Source organism: Anopheles funestus, assembly GCF_943734845.2.
Source record: "Anopheles funestus chromosome X unlocalized genomic scaffold, idAnoFuneDA-416_04 X_unloc_22, whole genome shotgun sequence".
NCBI lineage: Eukaryota > Metazoa > Arthropoda > Insecta > Diptera > Culicidae > Anopheles > Anopheles funestus.
The window spans coordinates 348,198-370,000 of NW_026045146.1; positions in this window are offsets into that span (position 1 = coordinate 348,198).

Below are 21,803 nucleotides of genomic sequence, written 5' to 3' on the forward strand. Positions count from 1 at the left end.
CGTCCGCCGCACTGGTCCCTCGCTGGTTTCATACACCAGCCTCCTCTCAGAGAAGTAGCTGCGCAACATTCTCTGGAGGGCTACTGGAACTTGCAGCTTCTGCAGGGCAGCCGCGATCGCCTCCCAACTGGCGGAGTTGAAGGCATTCCTGACATCCAGTGCTGCCACCACCAGACATCGAGGATCCCGCTGGTTGGTACGATGGAACGTCCTCGCGTGCTGCCCCCTCTCGATCACACGTTCGATGGCCTGTATCGTGGAACGGCCGCGCCGGAACCCGTACTGCCTTGGCGACAGTCGCGGAGCATCGCTGTTCTCCAAGTGGTCGTTCAGTCGATCCAGGATCACCCGCTCGAACCCCTTGGCGACTGCTCCCAGCATGAGCAGCGGACGATATGATGACGGGTCGCCCGGCTGCTTGCCCGGCTTCGCGATCAGCACAAGTCGAGCCTCCTTCCACGACGCAGGAAACTCGCCTCGCTCGAGCAGCTGATTGTACACGTCCACGAAGACCTCCGGGTGCTTCCGCATCGCTGCCTTCACCGCAGTGTTCGGGATGCCGTCCAACCCTGGCGCCTTGGACGACGCCATCCGCTCAGCCAGCAGCAGGACCTCCGAGCTCGTGACCGGCCTCAGAGCGACGTGTGAGGCGGTGCTTGCCTCGATGTCCGGCCACTCGAACGCTGGATGCTCCGGGAACAAGGCGTCGACGATCGGACCAAGAACAGCTCGGTCCGTTTCCGGTGGCGCCCGGCCGCGAAGCTTCGCTCGCACAACCTTGTACCCGAGACCGAACACCTCAGCCTCGACGCCGTCGATCAGCTCCTGAAGGCTGCTCTCCTTGCTGTTCTGGATACTGGCCTGCAGCAAACGACGACAATCCTGCAGTCCGGCAGACGTCACAGCACGCTCCGACGGTTGAGCCCGGCGATGGGCTGCCTCCGCTGCTTCGCACTCTTCCCTCAAGCGCTCGATGTCCGGAGACCACCAGTACACCTGGGGCTTGCGGTGGAAGGTAGCCCCGTGTACTCTCTCCATGGTCTCATCGCACGCCCGAGTGAGTCCGCCAACCAGCCCCTCCGGAGTGTCGACCTGTCCGAAACGGCCGACTGTGAGGGCGATGTCAAAGCTCTTCCGGACGAACTGCGTCGTCTTCCACCGAGTTCCGGCATGCCTGGCTGTCCCGTCGCTGGCTGCTGCTTGGCTTTGGTGCTGCTGGCCACGTCGCTTGTTCCGTTGACCCGGAACCTCCACCTGAAACTCGATGTACGCGTGATCGCTGCCGGAGAAGCGGTTAAGCACGCGCCATGAGTCCGGCCGCACAATGGATTGGCTGACGAAGGAGACGTCGATGACGCTTTCCCGTGCAACCCCGTTGCCCTTGAAGGTGGGCACGTTGCCACGGTTCAGCGTCTGCAGCGCCAGCTGCTCCACCACGCTTAGGAGCTCCTGCCCCTTCCGGGTAGTGCGCGCACTCCCCCACTCCTCGTTCCAGGCGTTGAAGTCCCCGGCCAGGACTGATGTTGTATGTCCCACCAGCGACACCTCCACCGCACCAAGAAACTCCTCGAAGTCTTCCGAACCACTGCTGGGCGACACGTAGCAGCTGGCGAAAGTGACTCCCGCTATCGTGGCAACCACCAATCCCGGGACGACGCTTCCCCACAGACGCTGGATGGGGTAAGCCCCCGTTGCGACGATCGCCACGCTCAACTCCTCATCAACAGCCCATCGCGGATCATCTCGAGGCGGTCGATACAGCTCACAGGCGAGCACCACCTGAACATCCAGCTCGCGAGCCGTCTGCATCAGCAGGTCCTGAGCTGTCCTGCTCCGCCCAAGGTTGATCTGCAGCACCTTTAGCGCCGGCACGTCAGATGACCGACCGGATGCGGGCCGCTGCACACGGCACAGCACACCTCCGCCGTGCAGCTCTTCGCCTGATGATCCGGCTTCCCGCATCGAATGCAGCTGGCCGAGCGATCGACCTCGCTCGTGCACGCTGCCCGGACGTGTCCCATCTCCAGACACTTGTAACAACGTTGCTGCCGCGTCTGCATTGGAGCCACCTTCCGGATCAGGCAGGACGTGTACTTGATTTTGACAAACTTCCCGTCCAGCTCCTCTGCCGCCTTCGTTGTCACCCGCGCTATCGCCACCTTCGTGCCGTCCCACGCTGGTCGCAGCCGAACCGAAGTCTCCTCCACGGTGTGCTGGCACAGCTCGGAGAGTGTCTTCGCCACGTGTGACTCCTCCGCTAAAGGGTCGACCGCGTCCATCCGGATGTCGACTGTGGGAGTCACCAGGCGTGCTGATGCCGGCAGTTCCGCTTTCGCGCACACGTCTTGGATGCACTGCAGCACCTCTGCAGCGTTCGCGCTCTCCTTCAGCTCCATAACGAGTCGGGAGCGTGTGGTGCGTCGTCCGACTCCGAGGGCATCTGCATACTTCGCCATCTCTGGAGCCCCACGCACAACCTGGTAAACCTCGGTCCAGGTTTGTCCCTCTGCTGGGGCGACCTCGATTGCGTCCGGCTTGGTCTTGCGCTGCCGTTGACGCCCTCCGCCTCGCCGTGTAGCAGGCTGGCTACGCCAGCCCTGTTGCCCCTGCTGTTGTTGGGGCTGCTGTGACGATGGTCCTTCAACCGCCTGTCGCTGGACCTTCGCCCGTTGTTGTTGCAGCTGCGGCCACTGCTGCTTCTGCTGCTGCTGCTGCTGCTGCTGCTGCTGCTGCATGCTCGCTGATTGACGCGCCGGCTTACGGCGCACCACTTCAGTCCAGGAGCCGCCATCCTGGTCCGGAGACGGCTCCACCATAGCCGTCACCGCGACCTGCTGTCGCTGCCGCTGCTGCTGCTGCCCACGCTGCTGCTCACTCTGCTGCTGCTCGATCCGACGCCGTGGCATTGGGGTCGGCGAATAAGCCACAGAGGCGCGTATCGGCTCGCCCAGCTGCTGCTGACCTCCGACCACCTGCAAGATAAGCTCATTAAGCGCATCACGCTCGCGCCGATGAGCCTCACGATCGAGCCGTTGTGCCTCTCGAAGTGCGGCGATTTCCGCCGCCGCTATCTCCTCCCGACGTACAGCCGCCGAGAGTGCCACCTCCGCATCGCGACGAGCATTCGCTTCTGCTGACGCCATCTGGACCCGGAAGAGGGACAGCTCCTCCTGCAGCTTGGCGAGCATGGCCCGCAGCTCCTCGTTGGTGCGACGAAGCTCGCGCATCTCCTCGTCGCGTTGCGCTGCAGAACCGGTAGAGGTCGTCTCCTTGACGACCGGCATCGACGACTTCGTAAGCAGCACTCGCGGCTGCAATGAAGGACGATTCGTCGGCGCAACCCTCTCGTCCGTCGACAAGGTCCTCGACCGCAAAGACCTTGCACCGTCCATGGTGCTTGGCTTCCCCAGGTGCCAAGCAAACCCTAATGAAAAAGAATCGACTTACTTGCTACTCCGTTGATCGACTCCGGATTGATGGCAGCAAGTAGGTCTCGCCGAGACGAATCCAACGAGGTGTCGGACGTCCAAATCGGACCAGCGGTTCCGAAATGGTGCACGGTTGAAAATCTGGCGCACACACACACACACGCAAAACCCAGTTCCGGGGCCGTTCACTGGATCGCCCCCCCTGGTACGGCGAAAGCTGGCTCTCGCGAAGACGATTCCAGGGAGGTGTCGCACGTCCGGATCCGATGAAAACTGACGAAGTGGTGCACGATTTGGCCACCGATTTTCACACACACACGGTCGAATATGTCCGGCACTCTGGCCACCGCACTATGGGCCCGATTGACCCGTCGAAGGCACGTATCGACGCGTCTTGCCGAGACGCTTCCAACGAAGTGCTGGCCGTCCCAATCGGTCCACTTTTCACGAAGTTGTGCAATAAGAAAGTTTTTCACACTAACACTAATGCACTCGCACACTAACACCACCAAACGGATTTTTCCAGATAGCAGAACTCAGCCGTTTATGAACCGATCCTGGCGATCCACGGATCGATCGACGCGCCCGACCGAGCCCTATCCGATGGTGGGTGGGTCGAGGGGGTGGTGGGAGGAAACTGGCCTCCAAAAACCCGAAAAACCCCCTTTTTTCCGCCTTTTCGCTGGTTTCCAGGCTGTTTCCGGTCCGATCGACTGCCGGAAAATTTTGGTCGATGCGTCCTCGTGTTCCGGTACTGATGGGACTCTCAAACTTACCAAAAATCAGCGTTTAACTCGTCTAAAAATTGATCTTCCGATCCGCTCAATGGATCGCCTCCGAAACAACGGCAACAGCTGCGTCTCGTCGGCGCATTTGCAACGAGGTGCCGGACTTCGAAATCGGACCAGCGGTTCCGAAACGGTGCACAAATGAAAATTCCGCTCACACACACGCACACACAAAACCCAGTTCCGGGGCCGTTCACTGGATCGCCCCCCCTGGTACGGCAAGAGCTGGCTCTCGCGAAGACGATTCCAGGGAGGTGTCGCACGTCCGGATCCGACGAAAACTGACGGAGTGGTGCACGTTTTGGCCACCGATTTTCACACACACACGGTCAAAATGTCCGGCACTCTGGCCACCGCACTATGGGCCCGATTGACCCGTTGAAGGCACGTATCGACGCGTCTTGCCGAGACGCGTCCAACGAAGTGCTAAACGTCGCAATCGGTCCACTTTTCTCGAAGTTGTGCAATAAAAATGTTTTCGCACTAACACTAATGCACTCGCACACTAACACCACCAAAGGATTTTTCCAGATAGCAGAACTCAGCCGTTTATGGACCGATCCTGGCGATCCACGGATCGATCGACGCGCCCGGCCAAGCCCTATCCGATGGTGGGTGGATCGAGGGGGTGGTGGGAGGAAACTGGCCTCCAAAAACCCGAAAAACCCCCTTTTTCTCGCCTTTTCGCCGGTTTCCGGGCTAATTCCGGTCCGATCGGCCTGCGGCCAATTTTCCCGGGTGAGTCCCGATGGGCCACTCCTGTTACGATGATTAAACCCGCGCCAGGTTGCAGGGTTGATTTTTGAAAATTCAAAAACCAGGCCGGAAAAAACTCCCTGGTTTTTAGGAGTAGCGGGGGGGGACTTGGCACACGTGTAGAGGACCCCAATCGAGGGCCGGATGCCAAAATCCAAGTGGCCAGGTGGCCAACCGACCGAGTTATTAAATTTCAAAAATTTAATAACTAATTAAATAATATTGGCCTTCCACTTTGCCAAATCTTCAAGATGTCGCCCGAAAACACGTGGTGGATTTTACACGCACTTTTTGAAACCGGAAACGCGAAAAACCTCCAACTTTGGGCGCTAATATCTCCGTTGTTTTTCAACGCACAGAAACGGCAGACCACTTCATCGAATCGGGACGTTCTCACTCAACGTTTTACAATGTTTTTAAATCGATTCGCGCACTTTTAGAGGGCAATACCAACCGGATACTAAAAAACACTAGTTTTTTGGGCACCACTTCCGGTGGCATACACACACACGCACAAATTTAACACCGTTGGATGCGTCTTTTTGATACGCGTCTTTTGATGTTTTATTTTTGAAAATCCGTCAAGAATTGACGAAGTTATTCACGAAAAACTGGTCCCCGGAAAATCCCATACAAATTGTATGGCCGGAAATGAAACCGGAAACGCGAAAAACCTCCAACTTTGGGCGCTAATATCTCCGTTGTTTTTCAACGCACAGAAACGGCAGACCACTTCATCGAATCGGGACGTTCTCACTTAACGTTTTACAATGTTTTTGAATCGATTCGCTCACTTTTAGAGGGCAATACCAACCGGACACTAAAAAACACTAGTTTTTTGGGCACCACTTCCGGTGGCATACACACACACGCACAAACTTAACACCGTTGGATGCGTCTTTTTAATACGCGTCTTTTGATGTTTTATTTTTGAAAATCCGTCAAGAATTGACGAAGTTATTCACGAAAAACTGATCCCCGGAAAATCCCATACAAATTGTATGGCGAGAGTCAAAACCGGAAGCGCGAAAAACCTCCAACTTTGGGCGCTAATATCTCCGTTGTTTTTCAACGCACAGAAACGGCAGACCACTTCATCGAATCGGGATAATCTCACTTAATGTTTTGCAATATTTTTCAACCGATTCGCGCACTTTTAGAGGATAATACTAACCGGACACTAGAAAACACTGGTTTTCCCCTCCTGAGGGGGAGGGGGTGGATATGGGAGGGGCGGGGGGGTGACGATCCGGTGCTCCACTCCGAGACCTATCCACCGATACCCCGGACGTCCCTCTAGCCCGAGGGGTTACCGAGATATCCCACTTTAAAGGATTTGTCCGGAAGTTTGATAACTCGGTGTTGGAGTTCGATAACAGTTATCGAACTACTTATCAAACTTTTTCAATCCTCTATAGCTCCGGAACCACTTGTCCGATCCGGGCGTCCGACGGCTCCCCGGAAAGGAAATTTTGTCCTCTTTTGAAATATTTCAAGGTTGAAATATTTCATGAAATATTTCGTGAAATATTTCACGTTTTCCGTAAAAACGCTCGTAGCACTATGGTTCGAGTTGGGGGGGCTGGGGAATATCACTCCTAACAACACCAGCGCCACCTGTGGGTAAATCTCGAACTAATTCGCTTTAAACGCACTTTTTCGCAAATTCACACGGGAGCGCTCGAAAAACACGTCCGTTCACTTCGGAGGTTTCGCTCAGACTACAGGGATAACTGGCTTGTGGCCGCCAAGCGTTCATAGCGACGTGGCTTTTTGATCCTTCGATGTCGGCTCTTCCTATCATTGTAAAGCAAAATTTACCAAGCGTAGGATTGTTCACCCTTTCAAGGGAACGTGAGCTGGGTTTAGACCGTCGTGAGACAGGTTAGTTTTACCCTACTGGTGTGCATTGTTTGTCGCTATCTTAACGGAATTCCTGTGCAGTACGAGAGGAACCACAGGTACGGACCACTGGCTCAATACTAGTTCGAACGGACTATGGTATGACGCTACGTCCGCTGGATTATGCCTGAACGCCTCTAAGGTCGTATCCAATCCGAGCTGATAGCGCTTCTTATACCCATTAGGTGGTCGTAAGCTAGCGGGCCTAACAACCCTCCCAGAACCGTCCGTGCTGTCCATTGGCACACTGGCGTCTCATCCCCGCTTACTACTAGGCCGCAAAGGGCGGGTTCGCGCTGCACGTGTTAGTACCATACATGTTGGGAACACCGGTGGACGAGCTTGCCGACTGTGGATATCACTAGTTTCGACACCTACGACCGCCCGCAAACGACGGGACTACAGGCTGGGAGCTTCAAGTTGTAGAGATGCGTTCGCATCGATCCTCTCAGGCGACCCATGCTTGGTGGTTAGTGCTTGCGCGTGCGCGCCCCGTGTGTGCTGGAATTGGCCAACCAGTGCACATTGGTGGTGCGTACCGTGACTTGCACCATGTGACGAGAGTGTTGAAGAACACTGTGTGGTGACTCTATGCCTATGTGATGGGGTGCTTGTAACACACGACCGAACCGACGGCTCGTTGGATGGTCACGACAGTGTGGTGCAGGTGCGCCCATGTGTAACGAATACATTGAGTGCCGTTGGAGGTTAGCGGTTGGTCGGTTGCATGCTACAACTTCGCGTTGTACATGGGCTGGCCGCTGCGCTTCCTTCGGGTTGCCACTTGATGTTGATAGGGTTGATGTATTGTGTTCGTTGACTTTTGGTTCATTCCAAAAGTCTTCGGACTTAGATAATTTTACAAGTGTCGGCGCTCTCGGACCGAAAATAAGAAGACAACTAAGAAGAAAAAGAGAAAGAAGCTAATAGTGGAAAGTATTCTTCTTCAAAGAAGGAACAAAAATTTTACAAGTGTTGAAAAATTTCCTAAGTCCAAAAAATTTTCTAAGTCCAGAAAATTTTCTAAGTCCCACAAAATGGAACATGATGAAGAAGATACAGAAGTTGAAAATTTTTCTAAGTCCAAAAAATTTTCTAAGTCCAGAAAATTTTCTAAGTCCAAAGTGTTGGAACAATTTCCAAAGGCCCATAGGTTGCACTGAATTTTCCTAAGTTGGCCACAAGTACCCATGAGGTATCGAGAAGGTTCACCCGAAGGACATAATATGTCCCAAAGTACCGATAGAGCACCCACAAAGAGCACCCAATTGGCCTAAGTTGGCCAAAAGTACCGATAGAGTACCCACAAGTAGCACTGAGTTGGCCTAAGTTGGCCAAAAGTACCGATAGAGTACCCACAAATAGCACCGAATGGGCCTAAGTTGGCCAAAAGTACCGATAGAGTACCCACAAGAAGCACTGAGTTGGCCTAAGTTGGCCAAAAGTACCGATAGAGTACCCACAAATAGCACCCAGTTGGCCTAAGTTGGCCAAAAGTACCGATAGAGTACCCACAAGAAGCACTGAGTTGGCCTAAGTTGGCCAAAAGTACCGATAGAGTACCCACAAATAACACCCAGTTGGCCTAAGTTGGCCAAAAGTACCGATAGAGCACCCACAAGTAGCACCCAATTGGCCTATGTTGGCCAAAAGTACCGATAGAGTACCCACAAATAGCACCCAGTTGGCCTAAGTTGGCCAAAAGTACCGATAGAGTACCCACAAATAGCACCGAATGGGCCTAAGATGGCCAAAAGTACCGATAGAGTACCCACAAATAGCACCCAATTGGCCTAAGTTGGCCAAAAGTACCGATAGAGTACCCACAAATAGCACCCAATTGGCCTAAGTTGGCCAAAAGTACCGATAGAGTACCCACAAATAGCACCCCATGGGCCTAAGTTGGCCAAAAGTACCGATAGAGTACCCACAAGTAGCACCCAATTGGCCTATGTTGGCCAAAAGTACCGATAGAGTACCCACAAATAGCACCGAATGGGCCTAAGTTGGCCAAAAGTACCGATAGAGTACCCACAAATAGCACCCAATTGGCCTAAGTTGGCCAAAAGTACCGCCAAGTAGCACCATAGAGGCCCGAGTAGAGCGAAATGTGGGCCAAATTGAACATTTGAAAATTTTTACAAGTCCAGAAAATTTTCTAAGTCCAGAAAATTTTCTAAGTCCAAAGAGTTGGACAAATTTCCTTAGGCCCAAAGGTTGCACTGAATGTTCCTAAGTTGGCCATCAGTACCCATGAAGTATCGCGAAGGTTCACCCGAAAGACACAATATGCCCTAAAGTACCCACAGAGTACCCACAAGTTGCACCCAATTGGCCTAAGTTGGCCAAAAGTACCGACAAGTACCACCATAGAAGCCCGAGTAGAGCGAAATGTGGGCCAAAGTACCGAGTAGTTGCCACAAATGCCCAAATGGATACCAAAATGTGGTACCAAGTACCTAACTGTTGCAACAAATGCTAGCTTTCTGACCAAAAGCTGTGGGCCAATTTCGTAGAAGAACCGCCTAGGCGAAAAGGCAAAAATCGCCGAAGCTGGCCCGCTCGCAGAGCTCGCGGGCCAGGAGATACTCATAGGGCGCTTTACTAGAGTTGGGAACTTGAGAATTTTTGTGTCCGAGACTTTGGGCAACTTCGCGGCCGCCCCCTTAAAGTAAAAGATTTTCTCTGGGTGCCTAAAATTCGCAATTCCCGCAAAGTCGGGAAGACGTTAAAGTTTTTGCCCAAAAAATGGCCATCGATTTAAGGTGATTTTCCAATAAGAAAATGCTTCCTATTTTGAATTTTTTCGAATATTTCCTAAACTAAGCGTCGGAGCACATGGCCGTGGAGGAACTTTTGGTAGCTTTTGGCAAGGGCTATCGGATGAAATAATGCGAAAGGCCATCGGAGCGATATTGGATTAATGCGGGCCCATAAACGTACCTAAGAAGTGAAAATTGGTACCTTGCACGCAGGATGCAAGAAATGCTTGAGTGTTAACCAACATCGGTACCAAGTACCTAGGTTATATCGAGTGCGTAGATGGAAGTCGGTACCGAAGGGAAACCTTCCTAGGCTAGGTGCACGCAAGTGAGTATGGATCGATCAGTAGAAAGATGGGAAGCCATAGGAAACCTTCCTAGGCTAGGTGCACGCAAGTGAGTATGGATCGATCAGTAGAAAGATGGGAAGCCATAGGAAACCTTCCTAGGCTAGGTGCACGCAAGTGAGTATGGATCGATCAGTAGAAAGATGGGAAGCCATAGGAAACCTTCCTAGGCTAGGTGCACGCAAGTGAGTATGGATCGATCAGTAGAAAGTGGGAAGCCCAGTACCAAATGCCCTAGTGAAGACCGTAAACGAATATCATGAACCGAGAAGGAGCACCAAATGCCCTAGTGAAGACCGTAAACGAATATCATGAACCGATAAGGAGCACCAAATGCCCTAGTGAAGACCGTAAACGAATATCATGAACCGATAAGGAGCACCAAATGCCCTAGTGAAGACCGTAAACGAATATCATGAACCGAGAAGTAGCAACGAATGCCTGAAAAAGTACCAAGTCCACGGTATAGAGTAACGAGAGTTAACCGCCGTGATGTATGCAATGAGGGCAGCCATTGCATGGGTTCTGGACTTGGTTCGCGAATAACTTTTTTGCTAGACATCGGACAAAGTTGACGTGGAAGAACGAAATGTAGCATTTGGTGCCACCTATCCAAAACTTTTTCAAGATTGAAGATCCGATCGATACAGCCTGAGTTATAGGCAAAAGTTGGTGCAAAAACGAGCATTTTTAATGGTGAAAAATCGGTACTCCTCGAATAGCTCCTGTTGGAAGCATCGGACCACATGGTCGTGGAGGAACATATTGTAGCGCGCGGTGTCAAGTATCGACACCCAAAACCGCATGTCCGATGGACGGAAAATGACCAAGTTATAGTGAAAACTTGGTTGCACCAAATTCCCGAAGAAGTGCAACGAGAAGGTGAATGCGATGGTTGTTCGTCGAATAGCTCCGGCCACAGACATGGTAGCGATTAGTGGTGCATGGAAGAAATCTAGCCACAAGTGCCATCTACCCATGGCCAGAAGAAAGTGTGGCGCTATCTTGGATACCGGCGGAGCTATGGGGCAAATATGGGCCAAAAATGGTGCAAGTTGGACCAAAAATCCGAAAAAGTACCTAGGTAAATGCGATGGTTGTTCGTCGAATAGCTCCGGCCACAGACATGGTAGCGATTAGTGGTGCATGGAAGAAATCTAGCCACAAGTGCCATCTACCCATGGCCAGAAGAAAGTGTGGCGCTATCTTGGATACCGGCGGAGCTATGGGGCAAATATGGGCCAAAAATGGTGCCAGGTGGACCAAAAATCCGAAAAAGTACCTAGGTAAATGCGATGGTTGTTCGTCGAATAGCTCCGGCCACAGACATGGTAGCGATTAGTGGTGCATGGAAGAAATCTAGCCACAAGTGCCATCTACCCATGGCCAGAAGAAAGTGTGGCCATATCTTGGATACCGGCGGAGCTATGGGGCAAATATGGGCCAAAAATGGTGCAAGTTGGACCAAAAATCCGACCAAGTGCGCGAGGCGCTTTCGTGAATAGCTCCGGCCAGAGACATGGTAGCGATTAGTGGTGCATGGAAGAAATCTAGCCACAAGTGCCATCTACCCATGGCCAGAAGAAAGTGTGGCCATATCTTGGATACCGGCGGAGCTATGGGGCAAATATGGGCCAAAAATGGTGCAAGTTGGACCAAAAATCCGACCAAGTGCGCGAGGCGCTTTCGTGAATAGCTCCGGCCACAGACATGGTAGCGATTAGTGGTGCATGGAAGAAATCTAGCCACAAGTGCCATCTAGCCATGGCCAGAAGAAAGTGTGGCCATATCTTGGATACCGGCGGAGCTATGGGGCAAATATGGGCCAAAAATGGTGAAGTTGGACCAAAAATCCGAAAAAGTACCTAGGTAAATGCGATGGTTGTTCGTCGAATAGCTCCGGCCACAGACATGGTAGCGATTAGTGGTGCATGGAAGAAATCTAGCCACAAGTGCCATCTACCCATGGCCAGAAGAAAGTGTGGCGCTATCTTGGATACCGGCGGAGCTATGGGGCAAATATGGGCCAAAAATGGTGAAGTTGGACCAAAAATCCGACCAAGTGCGCGAGGCGCTTTCGTGAATAGCTCCGGCCACAGACATGGTAGCGATTAGTGGTGCATGGAAGAAATCTAGCCACAAGTGCCATCTACCCATGGCCAGAAGAAAGTGTGGCCATATCTTGGATACCGGCGGAGCTATGGGGCAAATATGGGCCAAAAATGGTGCAAGTTGGACCAAAAATCCGAAAAAGTACCTAGGTAAATGCGATGGTTGTTCGTCGAATAGCTCCGGCCACAGACATGGTAGCGATTAGTGGTGCATGGAAGAAATCTAGCCACAAGTGCCATCTACCCATGGCCAGAAGAAAGTGTGGCGCTATCTTGGATACCGGCGGAGCTATGGGGCAAATATGGGCCAAAAATGGTGCCAGGTGGACCAAAAATCCGAAAAAGTACCTAGGTAAATGCGATGGTTGTTCGTCGAATAGCTCCGGCCACAGACATGGTAGCGATTAGTGGTGCATGGAAGAAATCTAGCCACAAGTGCCATCTACCCATGGCCAGAAGAAAGTGTGGCCATATCTTGGATACCGGCGGAGCTATGGGGCAAATATGGGCCAAAAATGGTGCAAGTTGGACCAAAAATCCGACCAAGTGCGCGAGGCGCTTTCGTGAATAGCTCCGGCCACAGACATGGTAGCGATTAGTGGTGCATGGAAGAAATCTAGCCACAAGTGCCATCTACCCATGGCCAGAAGAAAGTGTGGCGCTATCTTGGATACCGGCGGAGCTATGGGGCAAATATGGGCCAAAAATGGTGAAGTTGGACCAAAAATCCGACCAAGTGCGCGAGGCGCTTTCGTGAATAGCTCCGGCCACAGACATGGTAGCGATTAGTGGTGCATGGAAGAAATCTAGCCACAAGTGCCATCTACCCATGGCCAGAAGAAAGTGTGGCCATATCTTGGATACCGGCGGAGCTATGGGGCAAATATGGGCCAAAAATGGGTAAAATTGTACGGTCCAAAGCCAAGGGTAAATTTTTTTATTCCTCTAATAACTTCTAGCACAGACATTGAATCGGTTGGTGATGTATGGATGAAATGTAGCAAACAGTTGGAACTACCCATAAAATCTTAAAGATTGACGATCCAATGTATAGAACCGGAGTAATGTGCGATACTTGGTGAAAAATCGAGTGAAAAATTAGCTATAAACTGTTTTTGGCCCATAACTCGAATACTAGACATCGGAAGGGGGGGTCGTAGAACGATTTTTTGTTGCCCTATCGATTCCCTATCGAACGAGCAAAAGTTGTTTTTTTGACCAAAAAGGACCCCTACTCTAGTAAAATTGGCCTGATTTTACTAGTCCCCGGTACCCGTACAGGCAAAATGAGCAAAATGCTCAAGTATGAATGGTTTTTGGCTAATAACTCGAATACTAGACGTCGCAGGGGGGTGTCGTGGAACAATTTTTGGTAGCCCTAGAAATTATCTATCGAATGACATATACTTGATTTTTTGACCAAAAAGTTCCTAGACTAGTAAAAATCGCATCATTTTACTAGAGTCGGGTACCCTGGACGAAAAACCGCTATAATTGCGGTTTTTGGCTAATAACTCGAATACTAGACGTCGCAGGGGGGTGTCGTGGAACAATTTTTGGTAGCCCTTGAAATTATCTATCGATTGACATATACTTGATTTTTTGGCCAAAAAGTTCCCTAGACTAGTAAAAATCGCATCATTTTACTAGAGTCGGGTACCCTGGACGAAAAACCGCTATAATTGCGGTTTTTGGCTAATAACTCGAATACTAGACGTCGCAGGGGGGTGTCGTGGAACAATTTTTGGTAGCCCTTGAAATTATCTATCGAATGACATATACTTGATTTTTGGCCAAAAAGTTCCCTAGACTAGTAAAAATCGCATCATTTTACTAGAGTCGGGTACCCTGGACGAAAAACCGCTATAGTTGCGGTTTTTGGCTAATAACTCGAATACTAGGCGTCGGAGGGGGGTGCCGTAGAACAATTTTTGGTAGCCCTTGAAATTATCTATCGAATGACATATACTTGATTTTTTGACCAAAAAGTTCCTAGACTAGTAAAAATCGCATCATTTTACTAGAGTCGGGTACCCTGTACGAAAAACCGCTATAGTTGCGGTTTTTGGCCAATAACTCGAATACTAGACGTCGGAGGGGGGTGCCGTAGAACAATTTTTTGTAGCCCTTGAAATTACCTTTCGAATGATATATAGTGGTTTTTTGGTCAAAAAGTGACCCCGAGACTAGTAACCCTCCATACACAAAACCGCCTAAAAAGTTTTGGTTTTGCAAAATTTTGAAAAGTGCGTCAAAAAAATTTTTTCAAAAAGTACCAAATCGTGATCAGAACTCACTATAGACCATAAAAAGTGAAATCCGATGGTCATTTGCAACACTTGGTCAATCGAGAAAAATTTCACTTTTTTACTAGAGTCGGGTACCCTGAACGAAAAATCGCTCAAGTGATGGTTTTTGGCCAATAACTCGAATACTAGACGTCGGAGGGGGGTGCCGTAGAACAATTTTTTGTAGCCCTTGAAATTACCTTTCGAATGATATATAGTGGTTTTTCGGTCAAACAGTGACCCCGAGACTAGTAACCCTCCATACACAAAACCGCCTACAAAAACTTTGTTTTGAAAAATTTTGAAAAGTTCAAAAAAATTTTTTTTTCAAAAACTACTAAAACGTGATAAGAACTTACTATAGACCATAAAAAGTGATATCCGATGATAATTTGCAAAAGTTGGTAACTAGTAAAAAATTTCACTTTTTTACTAGAGTCGGTGCAACGAGAAAAAAAAAGTCCGTGATGGAGAAAAATGGCACGTTTTCCACGCCTGTACGCTTTCGTTTACTATATAGGGGGTAGGTGAGCCAGAAGCATGAATTTGACTGAGTACGTATCTTTATGAATTGGGCCCTTCTAAATCGATTGAGACTACCCCCAGGACGATCGGACGACTGCTTCTGGCTCAAAATGTGGTTTTTAGATTTTGATCGTCAATTATGAGAGAAAAAATCGATTAGAAGTAAAGATACGAAATGCTTGGTCTAAGTTGGGAAACGACTTCGGATATTTGTTGGACGTTGTCGTAGAAGGTCCGAGGACCAAGGAAAAGTGATTTCCAAGTGGATTTATGCACTATTAGTCGATGGTAAGATGTGAAATTAGTAGAACTTACCATACAGTTTGCGAAGTTGAAGCAATCGGTTGGTGAATATGGTACTGTCTGTCCAATTTGGTGGTTCGGAATGAGTGAAACGATGTTGATGATGGATAGACGTTCCGATTGCCCCCGATCGGGGAACATATAGTGGTCTTTAAGGTCCAAGTACCTATGTTTTGGTAAGCAGAACTGAGAGTTAAAGGATGAAAGTCGGCCATTCCTAATATCATCCTATCGGTGGTTCGCGAGTTGTTTGAGGACCGGAGCAGCTCGCGATGAAACGGTCCTAGGGTATTGGTTATCCATCCAAGGAAGAGTAAATGCGATCCTAGATGTGTGTCGTTGGCCGTTCTACCGGTATCGCCTATCGATGAGATATCGACGGGCATGCCTTACTCGAAAGTTGAATTCTAGGATCGATGGTCAAACAGACCTATGAGCGATAAACCAAACTGAACACGTATTGATGTCGGCTTTTCCTATCATTTGATGCCGCAGGTTGTTTAGGGACCGGAGCAACTTGCGGCCGAGACGGTCCCCGGGGGTTTCTTTCTCCAAGGAGTGGAAACTATTAAGCAAGAATTGTAGCAAGATACGATCCTCTGATGTGTCGTTGGCCGTTCATGCGGTATCGCCTGTCGATGAGATATCGATGGGCATGCCTTACTCTACCGACCTTCTAATTGAGAGTATTAATCAGGGATCGATGGTCAAACAAGACCAATGAGCGATAAACCAAACTGAACACGTATTGATGTCGGCTTTTCCTATCATTTGATGCCGCAGGTTGTTTAGGGACCGGAGCAGCTTGCGGCCGAGACGGTCCCCGGGGGTTTCTTTCTCCAAGGAGAAGAAACGATTAAGCAAAAGTTGTAGCAAGATACGATCCTCTGATGTGTCGTTGGCCGTTCAAGCGGTATCGCCTGTCGATGAGATATCGATGGGCATGCCTTACTCTCCCGACTGGATTACTGAGAGTTTAATCAGGGATCGATGGTCAAACAGACCAATGAGCGATAAACCAAACTGAACACGTATTGATGTCGGCATTTCCTATCATTTGTCGCAGGTTGTTTAGGGACCGGAGCAGCTTGCGACCGAGACGGTCCCCGGGGGTTTCTTTCTCTAAGGAGTGGAAACGATTAAGCAAAAGTCGTAGCAATAATCGATCACCTGATGTGTCGTTGGCCGTTCTTGCGGTATCGCCTGTCGATGAGATATCGATGGGCATGCCTTACTCTCCTGACTGTTTAATTGAGAGTTATAATCAGGGATCGATGGTCAAAAAGACCTATGAGCGATAAACCAAACTGAACACGTGTTGATGTCGGCATTTCCTATCATTTGTCGCAGGTTGTTTAGGGACCGGAGCAGCTTGCGACCGAGACGGTCCCTTCCCGAAAGATGGTGAACCGAGTCGTCTGGCGTAAAAACCGGACGACTCGAAAGGGCTTGACCCTTTCAAGTGAGCGATAATCACATTCTACGCTCAGTTCGACAGCTACAAGGCAATCACTCGCTATGTTCAGAGCTAATACATGCAACATGCCGGCATTGTTTCCACCGACGCATGGATTCAAGACTGGTGCACTTATTAGTTAAACCGTTCGCCTCCGGGTGTTTCGAGTTCAAGTCTGGATGAGGATTGATCTTGCTGGTAATAGCTTGAGCCCCTGAATAAGGGGTCGAAGCGTACATCTTGAGACCATGTACAACATATTACCAAATCGGCACCATGGGTTCGGGTGCAAGTGATGTAACCGTGAAAGATGTTGAGCAGCCCAACATCGGTTTACACACGCATAATAGGAAGGCAGCGCTGTCGACTGGTCAGTCGTGTAAGAAGTGTGCATTATCGATCACAAATATATTGGTGATCTGTAGGTTGCGCATACACCATGCCCGGTGTAAAGTGCCGTGGTCCCCCCCGGGGGGCTGCATCAAACCGTTCGCCACGCGAACTACCCAATGGAACGAACTCTATGCATTTAATAAGAAGAAGAGATGATAATGAAACACGGTCGATTTAAGAGTTGAAAACGTTGAAATACCTATAAGCAAGTCTTAAGTTGGTGGTGACCGTTACGCCCCAACAAATTGGTGCCTTACCCTACACCAAAGAGCCATTCAACATGGTTCAAGTGAGCGATAATCACGCTCTACGCTCAGTATGACAGCTGCAAGGCAATCACTCGCTAAGTTCAGAGCTAATACATGCAACACGCCGGCATTGTTTCCACCGACGCATGGATTCAAGACTGGTGCACTTATTAGTTAAACCGTTCGCCTGCGGGTGTTTCGAGTTCAAGTCTGGATGAGGATTGTTCTTGCTGGTAATAGCTTGAGCCCCTGAATAAGGGGCCGAAGCGTACATCTTGAGAGTAAATGTACAACATATTACCAAATCGGCACCGTGGGTTCTGGTGCAAGTGATGTAACCATGAAAGATGTTGAGCAGCCCAACATCGGTTTACACACGCATAAGGGGTTTATTGTTATCTGTAGGTTGCGCATACACCATACCCGGTGTAAAGTGCCGTGGTCCCCCAGGGGGCTGCATCAAAACGTTCGCCATGCGAACTACCCAATGGAACGAACTCGATGTATTGAAAGAGATGAACAATTAATAGCGAGAATAGGGGCCCGGAAGCAATTCCGCGGCCCTACGGTCGATTCAAGAGTTGAAACGTTGTACAATCGTGGATAGCACCTAGTGCTAATATGGTGAGAGATAATGTGTGAGGAAATTTAGTTTCCTAAAGTTTAGTTAGTGGTTTCCGTTGTGCCCTAACAAACTTAAAGTTGGTGGTGACCGTTACACCCCAACAAATTGGTGCCTTACCCAACACCAAAGAGCCATTCCATATGGTTCTAGAGAGAGAGAGTTGTGTGGAAATTTATTTCCCACTAAGCGAGTGTGTGTCTGTAGTGGAACGAATTCTGGTTGATCCTACCAGTAATATACGCTTGTCTCAAAGGTTAAGCCATGCATGTCTAAGTACAAACATAAATGAATGTGAAACCGCATAAGGCTCAGTATAACAGCTATAATTCACAAGATCATCCTACCACTAGTTACTTGGATAACTGTGGAAAATCCAGAGCTAATACATGCAACATGCCGGGACTGTTGCCCTCGCGGGTAGCTGAACTGGTGCACTTATTAGTTAAACCAATCGCCTCCGGGCGGCTTGAGTTGAAGTCTGGATAAGGACGCAGATCGTATGGTCGCTTGTCGACTGACGACAGATCTTTCAAATGTCTGCCCTATCAACTATTGATGGTAGTGTAGAGGACTACCATGGTTGCGACGGGTAACGGGGAATCAGGGTTCGATTCCGGAGAGGGAGCCTGAGAAATGGCTACCACATCCAAGGAAGGCAGCAGGCGCGTAAATTACCCAATCCCAGTACGGGGAGGTAGTGACGAGAAATAACAATATGGACCTCTCTAACGATGGTCCATAATTGGAATGAGTTGAGTATAAATCCTTCAACAAGGATCAAGTGGAGGGCAAGTCTGGTGCCAGCAGCCGCGGTAATTCCAGCTCCACTAGCGTATATTAAAGTTGTTGCGGTTAAAACGTTCGAAGTTGATTGCCCGTCCAGACACGTGACCGCCACGGGCGCCCGGTTACACGCCGGGGCCGTTCGTGCGCGCGCTCACGGCTGCGACTCACAATGGTGTACTTGGGCGTTACTCTGTGAACGAGTACCGTGCTACCGGTTAACTCCGGCACGGGCTCCTCATGGTGCTCAAGATACTCACATTTACCTTGAACAAATTAGAGTGCTCAAAGCAGGCTAAGACAAAGCGTCCGGCCCCCCCGTGGGGTTGGCGTTGGCCGAGAATAATCTTGCATGGAATAATGGAATATGACCTCGGTTTATACGATTTCGTTGGTTTGTCAGAAACCTAGAGGTAATGATTAACAGAAGTAGTTGGGGGCATTGGTATTACGGCGCGAGAGGTGAAATTCGTAGACCGTCGTAGGACCAACTGAAGCGAAAGCGTTTGCCATGGATGCTTTCTTTAATCAAGAACGAAAGTTAGAGGATCGAAGGCGATTAGATACCGCCCTAGTTCTAACCGTAAACGATGCCAATTAGCAATTGGGAGACGCTACCCCTATTCGGTGCTCTCAGTCGCTTCCGGGAAACCAAAATCGGGTTCCGGGGGAAGTATGGTTGCAAAGTTGAAACTTAAAGGAATTGACGGAAGGGCACCACAAGAAGTGGAGCTTGCGGCTTAATTTGACTCAACACGGGAAAATTTACCAGGTCCAAACTTATCGAGGTAAGACAGATTGATAGCTCTTTCTCAAATTTAAGGGTAGTGGTGCATGGCCGTTCTTAGTTCGTGGAATGATTTGTCTGGTTAATTCCGATAACGAACGTGACTCAAACATGCTAACTAGAACGCTGTCAGCAGTGCGCCGCCGGGCGCACCTGACGTTACAGCCGGGCGGCGCCTTCACGGGCGGTCGTCGGCTACGTTTGCCCTGCTTAGCGGGACAACTTGTGTTTAGCAAGCTGAGAATGAGCGATAACAGGTCCGTGATGCCCTTAGATGTTCTGGGCTGCACGCGTGCTACAATGTGGGTCGCAGCGTGTTCTCGCCAATAGGCGCCCCCATTCCGAGAGGAACGGGAAATCACTAAAATGCCCATCTAGTCGGGATTGGGGACTGCAACGGTCCCCATGAACCTGGAATTTCTAGTAAGCACTAGTCATTAGCTAGTGCTGATTACGTCCCTGCCCTTTGTACACACCGCCCGTCGCTACTACCGATGGATTATTTAGTGAGGTTTCTGGAGGCTTACCTTCCGCGGTTCCTTCGTGAGCTGCAGCTGGCATGGCTGAAGTTGACCGAACTTGATGATTTAGAGGAAGTAAAAGTCGTAACAAGGTTTCCGTAGGTGAACCTGCGGAAGGATCATTACTGATGATCGTCCGCGAGTGACCAACCATGGGCTGCCTTCGGTGTAGCTCGGTCGCTCGCTTGCTATGTGTCAGAATTTGTTGAAAGCCAACTCGTTCGTTGTACACTTTGATGGGTGACCATCACTGTGTCTCCGTGCCGAGCTAGATCTCCCCTAGCCGTAAGGCACTTGAACGCCCCTTCGACGACGAGTTGCATGTGTGTGGTATGTGTCAGAATCTGGTGAAGCTTTCTGCATGTGATGTGCCTTGTGTGGATCCGTGGCCATTGCATTGTGTCTGGTGCTTAGATACCCAGACACTTAGAACGCTTGCGCGGAAAGCAAACTCGATCGTTGTACACTTTGATGGGTGACCATCACTGTGTCTCCGTGCCGTGCTAGATCCCCCCTAGCCGTAAGGCACTTTGAACGCCCCTTCGACGACGAGTTACAAGAGTGTGGTATGTGTCAGAATCTGGTGAAGCTTTCTGCATGTGATGTGCCTTGTGTGGATCCGTGGCCATTGCATTGTGTCTGGTGTGTAGGTACCCAGACACTTAAGCAAACTCGATCGTTGTACACTGTGATGGGCGAGCATCACTGTGTCTCCGTGCCGTGTAAGAGCTCCCCTGGCCATCAGGCACTTGAAAGGTCCTTCGACGACGAGTTACAATAGTGGTGTGTTAGATACGTCAGGTGATGGTATCTACTGTTGTGCAATACGTATCCGGCCACGGCACGGAACGAACGGGAACTGTGGTGCAGACATACAAAGAGTTAAGCCTATTAGTCATTAACTCTAAGGACGGGGCCATGGGGCGGTACGCAAAGGATACGGATGAGCGAGTATGCAGGCCCAATACTCAATAGCTCGATCCGATCCAAGCACATGAGTTGACTGCGGCGCCAGGTTAACCAATGTGCTAGATTCTATTTGGCCAGTAGAATCTTGTGTCTTATGCGATTTGATACCAAGACACCAGAACGAAAGTTAGTTGAAGAGTTATTAAACTCTTATGAAGTATGGTTGTGCAATCACAACTTATGACTTTAACCTATAAAGTGGATATGGACTTGCAATTATAACATGGAATCTCTACACACCCCATGAGCTCGATCCAATCCACGCACACGAGTTGCCTGAGTAGCGACAGGTATACCGATGTGCAATACGTATCCGGCCACGGCACGGAACGAACGGGAACTGTGGTGCAGACATACAAAGAGTTAAGCCTACTAGTCATTAACTCTAAGGACGGGGCCATGGGGCGGTACGCAAAGGATACGGATGAGCGAGTATGCAGGCCCAATACTCAATAGCTCGATCCGATCCAAGCACATGAGTTGACTGCGGCGCCAGGTTAACCAATGTGCTAGATTCTATTTGGCCAGTAGAATCTTGTGTCTTACGCGATTTGATACCAAGACACCAGAACGAAAGTTAGTTGAAGAGTGATTAAACTCTTATGAAGAATGGTTGTGCAATCACAACTTATGACTTTAACCTATAAAGTGGATATGGACTATCAATTATAACATGGGGCACACACCATGTTCTCGATCCAATCCACGCACACGAGTTGCCTGAGTAGCGACAGGTATACCGATGTGCAATACGTATCCGGCCATAGGCACGGAACGAACAGGAACTGTGGTGCAGACATACAAGGGCCAT